The 22924-nt window shown below is 46.1% G+C and overlaps 1 long non-coding RNA gene across 1 annotated transcript; it reads left to right on the top strand.

The window, feature by feature from the left end:
* Positions 1-451: 451 nt before the first annotated feature.
* Positions 452-15100, top strand: LOC134370866 (uncharacterized). The gene is made up of 3 exons (XR_010022680.1): positions 452-528; positions 4151-4250; positions 14918-15100. It is a non-coding gene; the product is annotated as an uncharacterized LOC134370866 (long non-coding RNA).
* The last annotated feature ends 7824 nt before the right edge of the window (positions 15101-22924 follow it).

Raw genomic sequence — 22924 nt, 5'->3', positions numbered from 1 at the left:
CAAAATAAAAAATATATTGTAAGTTAAAAGTACATGCTTTGGGGCCGGCCCATGGCTCACTTGGGAGACCGTGGTGCTGATAACACCCAGTCAAGGGTTAGGATCCCCTTACCGGTCATCTTTTTTAAAAAGTACATGCTTTCACCTTGGGCAAAATGAAGAAAAAACAGCGTAGGAAGAATGGAACAGGACGGAGGGGAGGATGGGCATGTGCCCATGAACTGTCCAGTCATTCCCAGGTGGGCATCGCTCATCTGGTCTGTCTTTGTAAGAGTCTTTCCCAGAGCGGGTCCCGACCAGAAACAGACACCTCCTCCCCCGCCTCTGTAGCGCATCAGCTCCGCCTAGCAGAGCTCTGGGGGTCTCGTGCACCTTGTCCCTCCCAGGCTGCCATAGCAGCTGCGCGCAACCCCGGCCCCGCCCTTCCACCGCTGAGTCGACCCTGCCCTAACCCAGAGCTGATTGGTCCAAGAGAGCCCCCTGATCAGCAGGATCAATCGGGGGCTTCTGCTGCCACTTTAAGAGCAGGTCAGAGGTCGGGGGTGCAAATTTCCGGCGCTCTCTCCTGGGCTCTGCTGGGTGCTCTGGGAGGCTTGTAGGTGGGTTCTGTTTCTCTACTGCAGTCAGGGTCGCTTGGTTTCGTTCCTTCTTTCGTTCGTTTTTGCCTTCTGTTATTTTTTTAAGGCTGATATGGTGAATATGTCCTAGTTGCTCTTTTAGCAAGTCCTAAACTATAACTCTCTCTCTTTTTTTTTTTTTTTAAGATGACCGGCAAGGGGTTCTTAACCCCTGACTTGGTGCTAACACCAGACTCTCCCAAGTGAGCCTCGGGCCGGCCCTAATTCGCTCCTCTGAGCTCTCTTGTTGATTAGACCTCAACCTTGGCCTATGCAGACTTAAACACTAACATAGTTTCTAACAGCTCAAGGCTACATTCCTAGGGCCACCCTAGCGCCCCACTTACAGTGCCTTCCTGAGAAAACTCAAGGCTGCCAAAAGAATTTAGTGTTCCCCCTGACGAGGCCCCTGTCTCGCAGTCTCTGTGGGAGGGTAGGAGCCTAACTTCCTTAAGCGCCACTTAGCAAACCCAGATAGATTTCACATGAACCAACCCCTCTTCCTGCTTTTTGTAATTTTTCACTTCCCTGCCTTCACTGGACCCCTGTTCACCCCTTCCCTGATCCCTCATTCTCCCTTTAAAAACACCCAGTCACCTCGCTAACAAATACTCCTAGAAGTTGAGTTCAGTTCACACGGGATCCTTTCTCGGTTCCAAGAGTATATTTTTTATTAAGATCTGTCCTTACCACTTTAGCTAGTGTATGGCTTTGCTTATCTTTGACAATACCATGTACCCAAAGCAATCACATCAGTAATTAGTCATATCAATTAGTTCATAGTAATTATTTTCATTTTCTTTTAGGATTTCTAGATACGCAATTATATCTTTTCTAGTTGACTTAAATGTCTCTTCCTAAGTGATACATATTTGTTTCACTGGTCAAAATTCTCAAACAATGTAACATGTGGAGGTGGTAGTTCTCTAGCAAATACATAAAATTTTGCGAAAGAAAAATATGAGGAACAGGAAAGAGTCAAGCACTAAAGAGATAACTCTAGTCAAATTGGAAAGGGAGTTCCTTGAACCAGAGTGGGAGTAGGCATTTGCACCTGCTTCATTCCCTAGATTCCCAGTTTAAAAGTGAGGACACAATAATTTTCTCTGTGAACTGCTTGTTCATACACTTTGCCCATTAAAAAAATTTTTTTTAATGATTAGCATTTTTTTTTTTTTGTTACTATGTCTTTATCAATTATACATATTGGTACACATCCATGGAGTACCATCTGGTAAAGATCCAGGGGAAGATGGCAGGACATTTCTTAGCCTGTGGCTTCTCTATATGCTTTGTTTTTCATGTCTTCTGTTGAAAATCAGTTTTAACTTTTTGTACAGGCTTAATTGGTCATTTCTTCATGGTTTATTTCTTGATAAAAATATCTTTCTCTACCTGAACCATAGAGATACTCTCCTGTATTTTACTAAAACATTTTAAGTTTTGCTTTTCACAGTTACATCTTTTATCCACTTGGAATTTTTGTGTGTGTGTCTTGAGATAAGAGGTGATTTGTGTCACCTCTCCCAGGGTGACAGAGACACAAAGGATTACTCAAAGCCCATTTCTTCTGAGCAGTGAGAGGCCCGAAAGGGTTAATTCCAGACAAATCCTTCAAGACAGAAGGATAAAAACCCACAGTTTTTATTCTCCAGGCAAGAAAGTTACAGAAAAGGAACTTAGGTGGTTACAAAAAGAACAATGAGGTAATCATTGTACTTTCCCATCGTAAGGTTTAGCTGCACCAAGGACATCTGCCCTTAGAGCCAGCATTTTTTCAGTGTTAGTCTTTTTTTTTTTTTTTTTTTTTTATCTACAACAGAGACTTTAATCCTGGGAGAGTTTTCTGTCTTTCCCAAGCTTAACACTTCTATGTGCAATACCAAAAGGTTAGGCCATTCCTGAAATTACAGGGCTGTCACCCTACCCAGCTACAGCCTATGCTAAAGGGCTTTGGCCCTTCTAAAATTAAGAACTGTGGTCCTACTAAGTTATAAGTTAGGCCCTGTGAAAATACATGTGCTTATAAATGTTAGTATCCTCCACAATTTGTTTGTTATTAAATTGTGAACATCTTTATCCATATTAATGCTTTTGTCTCAAATTGTATTTTGCCAGATGTTAATATTGCTCAACCAACTTTTAATTTGCTTAGTGTTTGTTAACATTTGGTCTGTGTTCTTGCATCATTTATTCTGAGGGGATTTTACCATGATTGGCCTAAACCAGTGGTTCTCAAAGCATTCCTCAGACAAGCAGCATCACCTGGGAATTTGTTAGGATTACAAAAACTCTGCCTGCCCCTCCTTCCCACCAGCACCTACTAAATCAAAAACCTTCTGGGAGGGGCCCAGCAAGCTAACAAGCCCCCCAGGTGAGTCTGATGTCACTCGAGTTTGGGAACCACTAGCCTAGACGATCAGGGCCTTCCCTGTAGCTGAGATCAAGGCTCCAAATCTTGTGGCTGCAACGTGACGGGAGTGTGGAATGGACAGGAAGAAGAGAACCACAGTTTCCATTGCACATGACAGGCTGCTAGAATTTAAAAAAATAAATAAATAAAATAAAAATAAAAAATATATATATATGCGCGAATGTTTGCCAGACTTTGCTTGACAAGAGTTTACAACCAAACAGCTGTTTGTCCTCACACATCCTTGGTCCCACGAACTGGCTGTTGATGAGCAGTTTCAAATTATCGTTTGAGTCATATCCTCAAAGGATATGACTATATATTTGTAATATTGTGATATAATAAGAATTATATTTTGTCATCATCCCCAGCTCCTGGCCAGAGCTTCTGAAATCCTTATTATATTTTCTAAGTGATGAGAACATAGGAGCATCTTTTGTTAGAATATTTGGGTTTTTTCGGTCCCTCGTTTCTGAAATAGCTCCAGTACAATTCACGTAAAAGGAGTATCTTTTGTTATTAACAACCCCTTTCAGCCATATCTGAATTTGTTAATAAGGTGACTTTGAAAAGCCCCAAAGGATGGCGTTGCTGTAGGAACCAATCATGTGATTAGAGGCTTGTAACTTTCATCTCCACCCCTGACCTCTGGGGAGGGGAGAGGGGATGGGGATTGAGTTTAATCACCAGTGGCCAGTGATTTAATCAATTATGCTTGTGAAGACTCCATTAAATACCCAAAACTACTGGGTTCAGAGAACTTCCAGGTGGGTGAACACCTGGAGTTTTGGGGAGGATGGCATGCCCAGAAAGGGCATTTGAGCTCCATGCCCCCATACCTTGCCCTCTGCATCTCTTCATCTGGCTGTTCCTGAGTTGTATTCTTTTATAATAAATGGGTTATCTAGTAAGTAAACTGCTTTCCTGACTTCTGTGAGTTGTTCTAACAAAAGATCAAACTCGAGGACAGGGTCATGGGAGCTCCAATTTACAGCTGGTAGACAACCTAGACTTGTGACTGGCATCTGAAGTTAGGGCAGGCTTGTGGGACTGAGGCCTTAATTTGTGGGATCTGATGTTAACTCCAGGTAGATAATGTCAGATTTGAATTGAATTGCAGGATACCCAGTTGGGATCTGCAGAGAATTGGAGAATTGCTTGGTATGGAAAACCCGCACATCTGGAGACCCGCAGTGTTGGCATGAGTGTATAGAGAAAAGGTTGGTTTTTTGCAGTATTCTTTCTTATAAAACTGTAATAATTGATCTATTTTGTTTGCTTGGTTTAAAAAGGTATCCAACCCTCACAATTGATTAATCTTTTTGGCTTCTGTCTTACTGAAGGCTTGTACAAAAGTGTGATCTTCGGTGCTATGTTTGTATTTAACATTCAGGTACAATGAAGGTGATTGGGTTCTCTGGTGCCCAGCCAGGTCTTGTTAATTGTGGGCAGCACTGTAGGAGTATGGGCTGGGTGCCAGCCATTTCTTGCAAGGAATCCTGCAAAATAAAGTAACTTTAGATTTCTACCCTTTTACCAGGAAGACTTCTCCTCTCTGAGAACAATCCTGTAGTCTCATCCTTGAGGCTTAAGTGATACCTAATGGCCAACATACTAGGAGCCTGCTTAAGAAAGAAAACTGGGACTCACTGTAGTGCTGGGGCTCTGTCGGAATCTTGCCAACATCCCCAGTTGTAGAGCTCTTAATCCTGTTCGTGACGCCAATTGTAAAGCTACATGACTACGCCAGTTGTTGGGCTTTTACCTGCCGGTAATCTTGCACCGACTGGGTGAATTGTTGAACTAGGGCTGGGTCTGGAGCTCACAGACCCCTCAAGCCCATTCTCTTGACTGAGTCACAAACCCCTCACATGCCAGTCTGGGTTACCAGACCCCTCACACGCAGGTCTATGAGCTAGGTAACCAGCAAACAGGTCCTTGGAAGCTGTAGGTTGGAAAAGCATGGCTGCACAGAGCGGCAAGGCAGATGCCAGCCAGGGTGGCGGTGCTGCACATGCACACTAACTCCACCCACACACACACAACCTGCTTACAAAGAATGCTGCACCACCCCCAACCTGCTCCAAGGCAAGGGTCTTGACCAAACTATTCTATTTTCCCAACAATCCACCCCTTCAGGGTCCCTCACCACACAATCTACACATTCAGAATCTTCTGCTATGTTCCCTTAGTGAGGATAAATGGCCCTTGCATTCACATATTACACATTCCATCCCAGTCCCAAAAGTCTTTAGCTTGTTGCAGCACCAACTCAAAAGTACAAAGTCTCCTCTGAGACCAAAAGGCAAAACTCATTTCAGCCGTGAACCTGTAAAGAGTCAAAAACAAGTTTATCTACTTCCAAGGCACAGTGGGACAGACATTGGGTACACATTCCCATTCCAGAAGGGAGGAAAAGAAAGGAAAACAGGCCCCAAACAAATCCAAAACCCAAACAGGGCAAATGTTAAACACACTGGGGCACCTGGATCCCTATAGCGTTGGGCAACCTCGCTCCTACAGCTCCACCAAGTACAGCCCATTGAGCTGCCCTGGTGCCTGCGGCTTTTCTAAGCTGTTGTTACACATTGCCAGCAGCCCCACGGTTCTGGGCTCCTGGTGGCAGTCCTGCCATCCTGGCTCCACTAGACATTTCCCCAGTAGGGGTTCTCTACGGGGGCTCCAACCCCACTTTTCTGCTCCACATTGCTCTGTGGATGACCTCTGCAGTGGCTCCACCCCTGCAGCAGATCTCCACCTGAGTCCCCTGGCTTTTTCATACATCTTCTGAAATCTAGGTGGAGGCTGCCACACCTCCACTGCTCTCACGGCCTGCCAGCCTGCAGACTTAACACACCGTGGACACCACACCGGGGTTTCAGCAGCTCCAGAGCTGCTACACAAACCACTCTTTGGGCTGCTCCAGCTGGAGCAGCTGGTGAAAGGAAAAGCCCCGGCCTGGGCACGAAAATAAAACACACCAGGAGACAGGGACTCAACCAAAGTGTGTTAAGCAGGCAAAATGAATAAGCAGGCTGCCCTCTCAGAAGTGGGAGCAGCAGCAGGGAGAGTTGGGATGGGCCTTTTATGTCCAGTTAGGCTGAGCTGGACTCTTCCTATGGGCTAGGAAGGAAGGGGAAGGGAGCGAGCAGGGTTAGAAATTCACGCAGGCGGGAAGGGGATGTGGTGGTGAGGAAGAAGGTCAGGGGAGGTCTTTGTTCTCGGGAAATGTGCTGTTATGGGGACCTGAAACTTTCTGCAGCCATTTTGGGTGTTCCTCCCGTCCACCCGCCGCAGTCTTAGACATCGGCTAAAACATAATTGCCTAACAGCTGGGATGCAGGGAGCAGGTTCCCAGGGGCAGCTGTGCCCCAGGTCTGTCCTCCAGGACAACTCAGTTCTCCTAGGCCTCAAGGTCTGTGATGGGTGGGGCACCCTTCCAAATTTCTCAAATGCCTTTAGGGCTTTTTTCCCATTTTCCTGGTTCTTAGCATCTGGCTCTCCCATCCCCTGCCCGCGAATTACTTCAATCAGCTTGGCTTACACCAGCTATTCATTCAGTCTCAGGCAGTTCAGCATCATTCCCCATACAGTTCAAACAGCTGCATTCGTCCAGTCCATCAAGGAGTGGCTGCCCTGCCCCTGTGCACGTCCATGGCCATTCTGCAACTGCTGCCACAGAGACAGGTATGTAGTAATGGAGGATAACTTTTCCCCCTTTTCACCAAGTGAAAACATACTTGAAATTCTGCAGGGGCACCCATCCTTGGGTGATCTGCCCGCCTGCATGTGGCACTCTTTTCTTGGGTTTATATGGCATCCAGCTGGCCATTGGGTTTAAGTGGCACCCTCTGAGCCTTTTGTCTTCAGATGAATGCAACATGCATTTACTACATCAGCTCTGGAGCACATTACGCCATCCACTCCTAGGTCCCATAGCTGCAGCAGCCAGGGGCTCTCCCTGTTTCTGCTGCTTTACTGCCTCAATTTCTCGTGCACAACAGGTCATGCCTGGAGATGCATGGTCTCCCCAACTCACCACTGGGTCGGTCGTCTTCCGTGGTGTGAGAAGCAGGAGTGGCCAGTTGCTGCACGTTGTCCTCCAGGACATTTATCCATGCTTCCAACAACTCTGCTTTCTGCTGCAAATCTCCATCAGTTTTCAGCATAGTGAGCAGCAGCCAGTCTCCGGTCAGCAGAAAAATGACCCCCGGGAACCACATGCTCAAGGACAGCCACATGTCCTCCCTCTCCCAAGGGGTTTTCCACTGTAGTGCCTGGTCTGTGCTGCCTTGCAATACAGTGTGCAGCAACCAGACCCCGGTCAACAGGAAGGTGGCCATAGGGCAGAGCATATTCAAAAGTAGCCACATTTCCTTCTCCTTCCAAGGGCTTTCAGCTCCTGTACCTGCTCAGGATCCTGTCTCAGACTATGCCAGTTGTTGCACTATGTCGCTATTAATCCTGTTCGTGATGCCAATTGTAAAGCTCCACGACTATGACAGTTTTCAGGCTCTTTTACCTGCCAGTAATCCTGCACCAACTGGGCCAATTGCCAAGCTAGGGCTGGGTCTGGAGCTCACAGACCCCTGAAGCCCATACTCCAGACTGGGTCACAAACCCTTCACACACCAGACTCGGTCCCCAGACCCCTCACATGCCAGGCTGGGTCACCAGACCCCTCACACGCAGGTCTATGAGCTAGGTAACCGGCAAACAGGTCCTTGGAAGCCGTAGGTTGGAAAAACGTGGCTGCCCAGAGTGGTGAGGCAGATGCCAGCCAGGGTGGCGGTGCTGCACATGCACACTAACTCCATCCACACACACACACAAGCTGCTTACAAAGAATGCTGCACCATCCCCAACCTGCCAAGGCAAGGGTCCTGACCAAACTATTCTATTTTCCCAACACTCACCCTTCAATATATCAGCTTTCCAATCTGTCCATTTTCCTTATGGCTTCTCACTCCTGGTAGCCTGACCTTTCCCGCAGTATCTACTCCCAGTAGCTTCCCTGTCCCCTTACAAGCTGAGATCTGAGCTTTCTGTGGTCCACACAGGAGTTGACCACTCAACCCAGTTTCTTTCCAGTTACTGAAATTGCATGTGTGCTAATATGAGTCTTATGGAGAGAATCCAAGAAGGCAAGTTTGGAGCAGTTCATCCCCTTGAGACCCATTAAGGAACAGCTAAAAGGCTGAGATGCCTGTCCTCATGCCAGCCTCCCAGTGCCTGGGACTAGAATACTGGGGTTCTCAGAAACAGAAAAGGAGCTGTGGATTTCTGCTCAACAAACATAGGGCATTAAGTAGGAGTGAGTTCTCAGTGGCGTGAAGCCTGGGCTGTCCTTACCTGACCTGGGAAGGGAGGCTGAGCTCTGTGAAACCCTCAAGGTTTTCCCTTGCTGGGGATGAGCAGATGAGACCCGCTCAGTCTCTTGGAACTTGCAGCGCAGAGCCTGCTGAGTGATGAGGACTCAGCTGTGCGTGCCCTGGCAGAGCCCCCTGTGGCCTCTTCCTAACACTGTCCACTGTGGCCTTTGATGGGGGCCACACAAAGATCATGACTGTGATGGTGCAGGCCTAGCCCTTCCCCTGCCTCCATTTGGGATCACCAAGGGATTTGTCACTGTCAACCTAAAGAAGGAAACTGAGGCATAGCTTAAACAACAAAGAGTTTATCTGAGTCAATATGAGTGACTGAAGCCCAGGAAAATACCTCCAAGTTACTCCAAGTGCTCTGAGGTATAAACAGAGCTTCAGTATTTTTATAATCACAAAAAGGGACAAGCTGTTAATCAGGCTTTACATTGGTTGTCTAGCATGACCTAAGTTAGTGATTGGTTAATGGTTACATCTTGCTCTTTCAACAATTGCTAAATCTGTAAGAGACACATCATCCATTTCAACATTCTTTAGGTTTACAGCTCTATGAGCTGACACCATATTTGAACTCTAGGCCTAAAGTAAACTGTTTAGCAATGTTCCAGAATGTGGGACATATGACTACTGCCACATAGCCAACCTCCCAGAGTCTTGGAAATTTAGCTGACCTCAGTTATTGATGCTATGGATGAAAATGTCAGGTACAGGTCAGGTCTGCTTGAGGGTTGGTAGATGGGATGGGGCAGGCTGGGCCCACTGCTGCTGGTCCCACTCTGGCTCTCAGGAGACAGCATCTCAGTCCGTCCTGTCTTCTTCACAGGAGATCAAAGTGGAGGTGTTGCACTTTACTTATGACTTGAAGAAGGTGCATTGGAAGGCCTGCTCTGGGGGGTTTGATCACAGGCCAGACCAGCGTAGGTGTCAAGGCAGGAGACTCCATGTGGAAATACACCTCCATCTCATCCTATGATGTAGAATGGGGTGTTCTCCATAGTTATTTCCTATCCCGCCTATTTCAAAGCATGGGCGAGAGGGGAAGATCTCTGCATCTCTATGGCGGGAAGGTACATATCCACGGAGTACCATCTGGTAAAGATCCAGGGGAAAGTGGGAGCTGGCATGTATCTAGGGGGAGCAGATTTTCACAGCTACCTACTATGGTTTCACCTGTACCAGATTCAGTTCATCACCAAACTGGGGCAGATGAGCAGTTTGGGCAATCTAAACTATGATACATCTCCAGGGATTTCTATACAGATTTTTTTTTTCTCCTGGTGCAGTAAGCTGGACTAACTCCATGAGCTCCAGATGTCCTGGAGCTTGTCTCAGGCCAGCTACACAAGCTGCTCAGCTGAGTGCATGGTAAGATTCATTTGAACACTGCTGTGGGTTGAATTGTGTCCCCCAAAGTCCATGAATTAGAAACTTAACCCCCACTGTGACAGTGTTAATAGGGTGGGAGATCCTATTATGGTAATTGAGAAATGGGGTCTCCAAGAGGTGATTAGATTGTGAGGACTATGCCCCAGTAAATGGATTCATAAGTTGATGGTTTAGTGGTGGTCATGGGCATGGTTCTGAGGGTTTTAAAAGGAGAGCATGTGAGGAGCTCTCTCTCTCTGCTTCTGCCATTTCCCATGTGACACCCTGCTTTGCTGTGAAGAGTCACTACCCACCAACAAGGCTGTCACCAGATGTGTTTCCCAGATTTTGGACTTCCAAGCCTCTGAAACTGTAAGCAGTGAATAACTGTTTCTTTATAAATTACCAGTTTCTGTGGGGGGGGAAAAAAAGGCAGCTGAGATTTTGAGAGGGATTGTGTTGAAATTGCCATCTTAGCATTAGTAAGTCTTATAATCCATGAGCACTAGAGATCTTTCCATTTATTTAGGTCTTTAATTTATTTCAGCAACATTTTTATAGTGTTCAGTGTACAAGTCTTGCACTTTTGTTAAATTTATTACTAAGTGTTTTATTCTTTTTGATGTTATTATAAATGAAATTTTCTTAAATTTAATTTCAGATTGTTCATTGCAAGTGTATAGAAGTATAATTGACTTTTGTATATTGATCTTGCTTGCAGTCTGCAACCTTGCTGAACTTATTTATCAGCACCAGTAGTATTTGGTTTTTTGTGGGTTCTTTAGGATTTTCCATAAACAAGATCATGTCATTTGTTAATACAGATAGTTTACTTCTTCCTTTCTTATCTGAATGTCTTTTCTTTTTCTTGCCTAATTGCCCTGAATAGAACCTCAGTACAATGTTGAATGGAAGTGATGAGAGAAGACATCCTGTCTTGGTCCTGGTCTTAGAGGGAAAGCATTCAATTGTTCACCATTGAGAATGCTGTTGGCTCTTTATACAGATGCCCTTTATGAGGTTGGAAAAGTTCCTATCCTACTTTGTTCAGTTTTTATCAGGAAAGGATGTTGGCTTTTGTCAAATGCTTTTTCTGAGTCTGAGATAACCACATGATTTTTGTACTTTATTCTATTAAAATAGTGCATTACATTTTTATATGCATTAAACCAACCTGGCATTCCTGATATAAATCCCACATAGTCATGGTGTATAATCCTTTTTATATTTTTCTGGATTCAGTTTGCTAGTATTTTGTTGAGGATTTTTGTGTCTATGTTCATAACAGGTATTGGCCTGTATTTTTCTTTTCCTGTGATGTCTTTGTCTGGTTTAGGTATCAGAGTAATAGGAAACCCATAAAATGAGTTGGGAAATGTTCCTTCCTCTCCTATGTTTTGGAAGACTTTGTGAAGGATTGGTGTTAATTCTTTAAACATTTGGTAGAATTCACCAGTGAAATAATCTGGTCTTCAGCATTTCTTCGTAGGAAGTTTTTTTATTATTACAAATTTAATCTTTTTATTTGTTACAGGTCCATTCAGATTTTCTATTTCCTCTTGAGTCAGTTTTGATAGCTTGTCTTTCTGGGAATTTGTTCATTTCATCTTGGCTATCTAATTTATTGGTGTACAGTTTCTCATACTATTTCCTTATAATTCTTTTTTATTTTTATTTTTATTTTTATTTTTTTTTAAAGGGAGATCAGTAGACATTTATTTTATTTTTTTATTTTTCGTCGTTTTTTCGCGACCGGCACTCAGCCAGTGAGTGCACCGGTCAGTCCTATATAGGATCCGAACCCGCGGCGGGAGCATCGCCGCGCTGCCAGCGCAGCACTCTACCAAGTGCGCCACGGGCTCGGCCCCTTATAATTCTTTTTTATTTCTGTGAGGTTGGTAGTGATGTTTCTTCTTTCCTAATTTTAGTAATTTGAGTCTTCTATCTATTTTTTGTTTGTCTAGGTATAGGTTTATCAAATTTGTTGACTATTTCAAAGAACCAACTTTTGGTTTTGCTGATTTCCTCTATTGTTTTCTTATTTTCTATTTCACTTATTTCCATTCTCATCTTTATTGTTTCTTTACTTCTCTTGTTTTGGACTTAGTTTTCTGTTCTGTTCCTAATTCTTTATGGTGTAAAGTTAGGTCATTGATTTGAGATTTTTTTTAAGGGAGGCATTTACAGCTATAAATTTCCCTCTAAGAGCTTCTTTAGCTGCATCCATAAATTTTGGTATGTTGTGTGTGTTGGTATGTTTTTATTAGTCTCAAATTATTTTCTAATTTATTTTGTGATTTCTTCTATTAACTACTTTGGGGTGTGTTGTTTAATTTCCACATATTTGTGAATTCCTCCTACAAATTTTCTCTGTTGTTGATTTCTTATTTTATTCCTTTGTGGTTGGAGAACATACTTTGTATTATTTGAGTCCTTTTAAACTTAGTGAAACTTGTTTTATCACCTAACATATATGGTCTATCTTGGAGAACATTCCATGTGCACTTGAGAAGATTGTGTATGCTGCCATTGTTGGGTGGAGTGCTCTATAGATAGTTGCTAAGTCTAGTTGGCTTATAGCATTGTTCAGATCTTCTATTTCCTTGTCAATCCTACATCTAATTGTTTTATCCATTATTGAATGTGGAGTTTTGAAGTCTCCAGCTACTATTGCTAAATGAAGGAGGCTTTTTGAACAAGTGACGGATATGCATTCTGATAATTGGGCTCAGATCAAGGTTGAGGGAGGGTACAAGATGCAGATAGAAAAGTAATGGAGCGGGCCGAGCCCGTGGCGCACTTGGGAGAGTGCGGCGCTGGGAGCACGGCGACCGCTCCCGCCGCGGGTTCGGATCCTATATAGGAACGGCCGGTGCACTCACTGGCTGAGTGCTGGTCACGAAAAAGACAAAAAAAAAAAAAAAGAAAATTAATGGAGCTGAGAGAATGATCATCTTCACAAACCAACCATGACTCCTTCTTCTTCCCCCTCCACTTCCAGTGACCATCTTCCAACTGGGAAGTCTGGAAAAGTCTCTCAAATGTGTAACCTCCCTCTCATTTCCTACATCTCATCAGTACATACTTGATCCAGAGATAGTGCTTCCCAATGTTCTGCCCTTCGACAATCCAGTTTAACCTTAGCTTCAGTCCACATGTCAGCACTGTCCTTCAGAATTGCCCCTCTGGCTGCAGTGACCACCACTGGCCTCTATCACCTACTGGACAAGTGCAAACACTGCTTAACAAGGCCACCAGGGGGTGGTACAGAGTTGCATTTGTACCTTGCTATCAAAGTGTGGTCTAGAGGCTGGCAGCAACCACATAACATGGGAGCTTGTAAAGAATGCCACATTTCAAGACCACCCAGACCTGCTGAATCTGAATCCACATTTTAATACGATCTTTAGGGCCGGCCCGTGGCTCACTTGGGAGAGTGTGGTGCTGAAAACACCAAGGCCATGGGTTCGGATCTCTATATATGAGTGGCCGGTTAGCTCACTTGGAGAGCGTGGTGCTGACAACACCAAGTCAAGGGTTAAGATCCCCTTAACGGTCATCTTTTAAAAAATAATAATAATAATAAATAATAATAAGATCTTTGGCAATTCCACGCACATTAAAGTCTGAGAAACATTTCCTTAGCCCTCATCACCTGGTTCAACCTTACTTGTTGAGGCACATTCACTCAAACCAAAAATTGGGGCAAAAAACCGATTATCTGAAGAGCTGAAACACCTACTCAAGAGTGCATGAAAACTGGAAGAAATGTAACATTTGTGCCCTCTATGCACAGAAAATGCCCACCTCCCATTGTTGGTCTGTGTCTCCATCTGGCTATAAACTGCAGGCCCCTTCCCTCCCACTCAGCCTGTATTGTTTTGGCATTTTAACCACCCTCAAGCCGTGACTTCCCTGCCCTGGTTCCTTTACTGCTGCTGCCTCTCATGGGAACCCCATTTCCTCCTGCTGCACCATTTTCTCCTGTCCTGAGCGAGCTGGTTGCAGCAGCCTCCTGCTCCCCCAGCTCTCAGGGGATCCAACATTCTCCACCTGCTCAGCCCTCACCCAGCAGGACCTGGAGGCCTCCCCACCTGGCTGGGACTGCTGCTGCTCCCCCTTGGCTTCCTCAATCCCATGTACCACTCCTCGCTCCGAGCTTTGCTGCCCAGGGAAACACAGGGATTTGACACTGCCAGTGGGCCGCCTTCATCAGTTAAAACTTCCTGCTGCAAGGACAACAGGGTAAATAGGATTGCTTTATTTCTATTAGTACATATTGACCAATGCTTAAGAAAGATCTGTAAGTGACCTCAATAAATGGGATAAATGTCCCAAAGGAAGTATGGCTTGGGGGAAGATAACAGTGCTAGAGGTATCAGAGGAGAGCAACCTGAAAGAGGAGAGGGGCCTATGTTCCTAACTCTGCTCAGGTGGCTCTGAGCCTGGCTGACAGAGGGTATCCACAGTGGGCAGGCATGTGGATCTTCCAGATCTGGCACTCATAAGAATACTCAGCCCAGCCCTAGGGCCAAGGCAGCTAGAACGGAAGGCATTGTCATTATGATGGCGGTGATGAGAGTTCTGGGCCCTGATCACATTACAGCCCTGAAAGCCAGATCCCACCTTCCCTGAGGCAAGAGGGCAGAGGGAGAAGCCTTGCGGGGTGTGGGGAACCTGGGGAGATGACCCCATTCGTAACTGCTTCTCTTGGGACCAGCCCTTCTTAGAGGCACAGGGGGCCTAAAGCCAGGGACAGGAGGAGATCAGATTTGCATGAGACATGAGCCAACAATAACAAGGCCTGGGGGAGCCCAGCTGTGCTTGGGGTCTCAGGAGGCAGAGCTCTGAGTGTCCACCATGGCCTGGACCTCTCCCCTGCTCCCCCTCTTCACTCTTTTTTTAAAAAGATGACCGGTAAGGGGATCTTAACACTTGACTTGGTGTCGTCAGCACCACGCTCTCCCAGGTGAGCCACGGCTGGCTGCCTCCTCACTCTCTGCACAGGGGCTTCTGCCCAGGCCCTGCCCACAGGCTCAGCCACACAGAACCCTGAGCTCAGCCCAGGCACAGCCTTGGGGTGGGACCCTCTGGAAATGTGTCCTTCATCCTCAAGACCCCTCTTCTCTCCTCTCTTGCAGGATATGTGTCTTCCTGTGAACTGACTCAGCCATCCTTGGTGTCAGTGTCCTTGGGACAGATGGCCAGGATCACCTGCTCTACAGAAAACCTCACTGGTACCATCAGAAGCCAGGCCAGGCCCGGCCCCTGTGCTTGCTATATTTAAAGATAGTGAGCCGCCCTCAGGTATCCCTGACAGAGTCTCCTGCTTCAGCAAGGAGGATACAGACACCCCGACCATCAGCAGAGCCCAGGCCAGGGACAAGGCTGACTATTACTATGCCACAGCCCATGGCAGGGTATGCAGTTTGCAGTGACTCATGGTGACACAGACAGATGGGGATGTGGGACAGGAACCCACCTCCCCCCACAAAGCCTGGCTCTCACGGTCCCTGCCTACCCCTCCTTCTGCCACCTCCACACTGTACCAGAAAGATCTCAGGCCAGTCGTCCCCATCTGGTCCTCAGCTTCCTGCTGTGCCCTCTGGGAGCAGCACACCCACCTCCCAGGGCCACAGCAAGAACCAAACAGGGTGGTGGCTGTGAGTAGGTTCAGGAGTCACAGAGTTCAGTCCAGACCAAAGATGTTCCTAGTCATGAAAAGTGATTCCACAGGCATCAGGTATATAAAACCCACCTCTTTGGTCACTGCTGGTTGATGAGCCTTGGAGGCTTCTCATTCCAAGCAAGGGACACAGTCACACAAAGAAAGTTATAACTGTCATCTACATTTGGGGCCTCAGGGCCTGTATTGGGTAGGTGACATCACCATGAATTGACACTCTGGTGTTTCTTTTCCCTTATAGGAGGAGACCCACTAAATAGGGACCTAGGCTGGAGGCCCCTGGAGATAAGCATGACCCTTCCAACCCAAGGATTCCTTGAGGGTGATGAGCTACCCATTCGGGTCACTGGCATAGAGGGAAAGAAGAGGCTTAGGAGGCAGGCAGACCTGGGATGTAATTCTGCTTCATTCATTCACACACCTACTTGAGAGCCCTACTGAATGCCTGCTGTGTGCGAGGCTCAGGGCTAGAAGCCAGGGATGCAATGGTGAACTGGGAGAGGCCCCCTCCACTCTGAGTTCCAAGTCTAATGCAAGTATTCTTAAGCATAGCACCCCAGGGATCACGGGCACCATTGTACATGGGTGTGAGAAGGAGCATTTTCCTGAAGGGGGGTGAATTCCGTGACTTTCATCACATCTTCAAAAATATCCAGGGCTCATAAAAGGCTTAGCATCGTTGGACATAAAAAGCTCTATTCTTCCCAGCTCTGTGACCTTGTGCAGGTTGCTGCACCCAAATAAGCCCCTAAACTTCAGTGTTCCTGTTTGTGAAATAGAGATCACATTTTTTTTTACTGTTAAGTTGTTTTAGTTCCTTGTATATTCTGGATATCAATCCTTTGTTGGATGTATAGTTTGCAAATATTTTCTCTTTCTGGAAGTTGTCTTTTCACTCTACTGATTGTTTACTTTGCTGTGCAGAAGCTTTTTAGTTTGATATAATCCCATTTGCTTATTTTTTTCATTTGTTGCCTGTGCTTTTGGGGTCTTATTCATAAAGTCTTTGCCCAGTCCTACATTCTGAAGTGTTTCTTTATGTTTTCTTCTAGGAGTTTTATAGTTTCAGGTCTTATAATAAGTCTTTAGTCCATTTTGAGTTGATTTTGGTGTATGGTGAGAGGTAAGGGTCTAGTTTCATTCTTCTACCCATGGGTATCCAGTTTCCCCAGCACTGTTTATTGAAGAGGCTATCCTTTCCCCAATGTATATTCTTGGTGCCTTTGCTGACGATCAGTTGGCTGTATGTGGATTGATTTCTGGGTTCTTTATTCTTCCATTAGTCTGTGTGTCTGTTTTTATGCCAGAACCATGCTGTTTTGGTTACTATAGCTTTGTAGTATAATTTGAAATCAGGTAGTGTAAAACCTCGAGCTTTATTTTATTTTATGTTTTGCTCAGGATTGCTTTGGCTATTCAGGGTCTTTTGTTGTTCCTTATTAATATTAGGATTGTTTTTTCTATTTCTGTGAAAAATGTCATTGATAATATGATGGGAATTGCATTGAATCTACAGATTGCTTTGGAAAGTATGGACATTTTCACAATGTTAATTCTTCCAATCCATGAACATGAATGTCTTTCCATCTTTTGTGTCCTCTTTAATTTATTTTGGCAGTGATTTGTAGTTCTCATTGTAGAGATCTTTTACCCTATTGGTTAAATTTATTCCTAGATAATTTTTTTGTAAATGGGCTTGCATTCTTGGTTACTTTTTCTTTTTCTTTCTTTTTTTTAAAAAGATGACTGGGAAGGGGATCTTAACCCTTGACTTGGTGTTGTCAGCACCACACTCTCCCAAGTGAGCAAACCGGCCATCCCTATATAGGGATCTGAACACGTGGCCTTGGTGTTATCAGCTCCACACTCTCCCAAGTGAGCCATGGGCTGGCCCTCTTGATTACTTTTTCTGCTAGTTCATTGTTGGAGTATAAAAATGCTACTGATTTTTGTGTATTGATTTTGCATCTTGCAACTTTGCTGAATTTGTTTATGAGTTCTAAGACTTTTCTAGTAGCCTCTTGAGGTTTTTCAGTATATAGGATCATGTCATCTGCAAACAGGGACAATTTGACTTTGTCTTTTTCAGTTTGGATGCCCTGTATTTCTTTCTCCTGCCTGATTGCTCTGGCTAGTACTTCCAATATTATGTTAAATGGGAGTGGTGAGGGTGGGCATCCTTTCTTGTTCCTGTTCTTATAGGAAAAGCTTTTAGCTTTTCCCCATTCAGGATGATATTGGCAGTGGGTTTGTCATATTTGGCTTTTTTTATGTTGAGATATTTTCCTTCTAACCTAATTTGTTGAGAAACTTTATCATGAAGGGATGATGAATTTTGTCAAATGCTTTTCTGTGTCTATTAAGATAATCATATGTTTTTTGTCCTTGATTTTGTTGATGTGGTGTATCACATTTCATGTTGAGCCATCCTTGCATCCTTGTTGATGTGGTGTATCACATTTCATGTTGAGCCATCCTTGCATCCTTGGGATGAATCCCACTTGATCATAATGTAGAATCTTTTTGATGTACTTCTGCATTCTATTTGCTAATATTTTGTTGAGGATTTTTGTGTCTGTTCATCAAGGATATTGGCATGTAGCTTTCTTTTTTTGTTGTGTTTTTGTCTGTTTTTGTTATCAGGGTACTGCTGGCCTCAAAGAATGAGTTTGGGAGAATAGCCTCTGTTTCGATTTTTTTGGAATAGTTTGAAGGTAACTGGTTTAATTCTTCTTTAAAGGTTTGGTAGAAGTCAGCAATGAAGCCATCAACTCCTGGGCTTTTCTTTGTTGAGAGACTGCTGATTACTGCTTCAATCTCATTGCTCATTATTGGTCTGTTCAGATTTTCTATTCCTTCTTGGTTCAGTCTTATTAGTTTGTATGTATCCAGAAATTTATCATTTCCTCCAGGTTTTGAAATTTGTTGGCATATAGTTGTGCTTTCTTCTGCAGTTTGGGAACTGGACTGCCAAGGGTGAAGCTGCTGAGCTGCTTCCAGGAAGTGGACAAGGCCTCTAGGCAGGGCTGCAGTGAGTGGCCCATTTAGCCACCTCTTGTGTGGTGAGCAGGGTTGCTAGGCAGGCCTGTGGTGAAGTGACCTGTCCAGCCATTTCTGGGCAGTAAAAGGGGCTGCTAGGCAGGACTGCAATAAAGTGGCCTGTCCAGCTGCCTATGGCCACTGGGTGGGGCTGCTAGGCAGTCCTGCAGTGAAGGGCTGTGGAGCTGCTTTTGAGACTGTTGGCAAGGCTGCTAGGTGGGTCTTGCAGTATGGAACCACCTGACCACTTCTCTGGGAGGGATGCAAACCCCTCCCACTTTATTTCCACCTGCCTGAGGGCATATTCATTAGGGTAGAGACCTGTGAGCTGTTTTTCCAGCTTGGGGGCTTAAGCATACACAACTCAGACTGTGTATGGGCCTGGGGCTGGGGGAGGACTGGGGAGTGGTCCTCTTGAGGAGGGTCTGCCTGAGGATGTGGGGGTGCGTCAGTTCAGTAGGACTAGGGTTGGCTTCCCAGACTGCAGAACAGAGTCACAGCCACTGTGAGCCCAGGCCTCATGCTTCTGGGATCAAGGCATTATAGCCTCTCTTGTGAGTATGCTGGGTAGAGGGCAGAGCCTTAATGCTGGGAAAGCACCCCCAGGCGGGCAATCCCATGAAAGCTCTGGTTTCAAGATGGCGCTGTTCTGCATTGGCTTGGGTCCTGAGAATGAGGAATGGGGAGTGTGCCATTTGTGCTAGCGTTCTAGAGTGACACAGTGCATGTTTCCTAGGTTGCTCCCCACACTTGGCCCCAGGCTTGTCCTGCCAGGAGATTTGCAGGGTCTTGTGGTGAGGATGGGGGTTGGTGTTGATCCTCTGCCTACCTTTCTGCCACAAGGGAAAATTCTTCCTGTGCCAATCCCAGTGTTGGAGATGTGGCAGCAGAGGCCATGTGTCTCTCTGTCCTCTCTATGCTACCATCCTGGATTTTCGTGCTCCAGAGCAGTCTCACCTGTCTCCTGCTTCACTCCCACATTCTCCCACTGATGCTCCTGTCAGTATTTCCCAAGTGCTATCTGCTCCCAAAATTCTTTTTTTGCTCCTGGGAAGTCACTCTTAGCTCTGTTACCACCTTCAGCTGATTGGATGAGGCCCACCCCCATCATAGAGGGTAATCTGCTTTACTCAAAGCCAACTGATTTAAATGCTCATCTCATCCCAAAAACACCTTCACAGAAACATCCAGAATAATTTTTGAGCAAATATCTGGACTAGCCAAAATGACACATAAAATTAACCACCACACTAGCCTTAAATAGTGGCAGCTACATCATCACTCAAAACTGTAGAGGATTCTTAAAGCAAATGCATTTCACAGGGCCTGGTTTTCCAAAGCCTTGCAGTTTCAAATATGGACCTTGTGGAGGACTGGAAATTTTCCTCAAGCTATAAAGTCTCTGGTGTAAAATAAAGATTGTGGCAAGCAAAGTTGCTGGCTCAGGGACAGACTAGTTACTGATTGTTATATAAAGATACTGAGAAATTGCTGTAAGAAGGGAATGTTTGCTAGATCAAGCTTTTGTTGGTGGATCACTTAATTGTCTAATGGAATGTCATCTGACTTGTTTCACTGAAAGTTATCAGCCTATATTGTTAAACTATAACCCCACCTATGTTCTCTTCCTGTAACTTCCTGGTCTGGAAAATAAATGCAGGAAGAGAACCCCAATTTGGGGTTAATTTCCCAAGAAAGAGATGCCTCTTGCTGGAGGGTTCCAGGGAAGTTAGCCACTTCGGGCCTTCTCACTGCTCAGAAGAGAGGGGCTTTGAGTAATCCTTTGCGGCTCCATCACCCAGGGGAAGTGGGGTGACAAATCCATGGGGGGCAAAGCAACACAGAACCTCTGGGCTTTGGAGAATATTTTGAGCCCTCCAAAATAGCAGAGAACCCCCTAGAGAAGATCTTGAGAGCCATACAGCAGGTCCAATGACCCTTAGAGTGAGAGTTTCTAGAACATTCGCTCCTGGGACCTGGGGAAGGTGGTCGCCATGCCTGCTCTGGAGATGGTCTGAGAGAGAGAAGTCTGAGGTGGCTGCATGCAAGGTCTCTGGAGCCCAGGGGATGGTCAGTGGGCAGGGGACTGAGCAGCAGGAGATAGGGGGTGGTGTTCCCTGACACTGGAGCAAGGTGGAAGTGATTTGAGAGGGACACAGCCCTCTGCTCCAGGAGAGAAGGGCTGGGGCAGGGGAGGAAACTGGAGGGCTCTGTAGAGGTACCAGGGACCCTAAGCAAGGGGTCTACCAAGTGGGACAGCTGAACCTGGATGCCTCCACCCAGGCCTAGATTCAGACCTCAGCACATCTCAGTCCGGGAGTGGGAGGGGAGGGCCTGGGCAGCCAGAGCTGCAACTGTGCCAGCTGGGGAGGCCCAGCCCAACCTTTGAGGGTCTCCAGGTTCTAGCCACACCCAGATTTCCAACTGCAGCTGCACCAGGAGGATGTGGTCTACATGCACCGTCTGCCCAAAGGCCATGCCAGGTGCAGGGCTGGGCAGGGGAGTGGGGGGAGCAGCTGGGAATACTGTGCTTAGGGACAGCTCCTTCTTCTCCACAACACCTGGGGCTGTCCCTGGGGAGAACCATGGCTTCTGGGTCCTGTGCAGTAGTGAGTGGCCCTACACAAGAGTGCTGGGGAGGGAGCAGCTTCAGCCTAGAACCCTGAGGGGACCCCAAGTTGTGAGGAACCAAGGTTAGAGGCAAGAGTGAGTCAATCACCCCAACATGGGAGAAGCTGGACTGGATCAGCAACCCCCGTCCGGGTTTCCCCAATACCCTATGTGACATTTTCAGGACACCCACACCCTGTTACCATTCAGTGCCTTGACCATCTCCCCGAGGACCATGAGCTCTCCTGGATGCAGCGCCTGGACCTCGGGCATGCTCAGTCAGTGTTTGTGGGACACATGGATCAAAGCAGTCACATCAGTCCATGGAATCTGACCTCACTGTGGCTTCCATGATCCCCATGTGATGACGTGAAGTCAGTCTGTCACAGCGTCCTATGACCATGTCTAGACAGATGCCAAGGGGATGTTTGGGATGACGCTTTCCACTAGAGACCTGTGGCATCCATGAAATTCATCTTGGAGGAGAGCGTCACAGAGCTGGATGAGTCATCAGGATGGCACTGCCCTGGAGACACACTGGGACTGCATGGACTGGGACACAGAGGACCTAAAGCAGAGGGTGGTTTCAACAACGAACTCCAAGTCAGCCAACTGTGAAATGCAAGGATAAATTTCACAACCAGCTTCTACTTGTACACACGACTGGGCCTGTGTGTCCAAGGACAGAGTCTTTCAAGAGATTTTCCATCAAAAGTCCCGGCAAGAACTGCATTATCCATTGTTATCCAGAGCATATCCTTGTGTTTAGATAACAGAAGCGAAATCCCGTGAAGCTTCACCTTGCACGAGAAGCTCTCCATTCTGGAGTCTGCTCTGGCTACTTCACATTTGCCAAATGCTGGCTGCAAATGGCTGAGTTGATTTCACAACCCTCTGAATTGCAATGCAAAATTTGAAAAGTGGCAATTGAGGTATCATCAGGGATTCATTTATTTCCTGAGAGTTAATGATTTTTCCCATGCCACATCAGGTGGGCCAGATGGAAATAATAACCAGCCCCCATAGGTGCTGTGCATGTAGCACATTCTAATTTAAAAATCAATTTCACAGGACAAATAGTGTATGATCCCACTGTATGAGGTACCTAGGGCGGTCAACTTCATTGAGACAGAAAGCAGAATGGAGGTTGCTGGGAGCTGGGAGGAAGGAGGAATGGACGCTTAGTGTTTATTGGGTACAGAGCTTCAGTTTTGCAAGGTGAAAATGTTTTGGAGATGGATGGTGGTGCTGGCTGCACAACGATATGAATGTACTTAATGTCCCTGGACTGTACCCTTGAAAATGGACAAGATGGTAAAGTTTATGTTTCATATGTTTTACACCAACCTTTTAAAAAGCAAACAAAAAAACACTTTCACATCCATTATCTCCCAACACTGACCTCACTGTGGTCCTGAGAAGTGAGCAGGGGCTGTGGCACTTCCAGCCGCTCCCTTGGCAGGAGGACAGAGAGCCTGGAGACTCCCAGGTGACCTGGGGCATCACTCCTGGCAGTGTCGGCAAGGAGCCAGGGCCTCTCCACCCAGGGCAGGTGCTTGGTCCTTCCTCATAGCTGTGTCCACACACACCCCAACCACCAAAACACAGGGTCTCTGAGCTGACAGTGTGCCAGGAACTGGAGCAGGGATCACAGGGGAGGAAGAGGGCTCAGGGGCCAGCAGAAGCTGCAGCCTGTGCCCGACATGGAGCTCATGATGGTGCATCCACCCACCACTGGTGAGAAAGTCACTGGCCTCTGGGTGAAGTCTGTAAGGGTGAGTTTTGAAGATCTATCGTACAGCATGGAGACTAG

The sequence above is a fragment of the Cynocephalus volans genome, chromosome 2, assembly GCF_027409185.1.
Source record: "Cynocephalus volans isolate mCynVol1 chromosome 2, mCynVol1.pri, whole genome shotgun sequence".
Taxonomy (NCBI): Eukaryota; Metazoa; Chordata; class Mammalia; order Dermoptera; family Cynocephalidae; genus Cynocephalus; species Cynocephalus volans.
The sequence above is the reverse complement of the archived record's forward strand: the minus strand, read 5'-3'. Positions and strand labels throughout refer to the sequence as shown.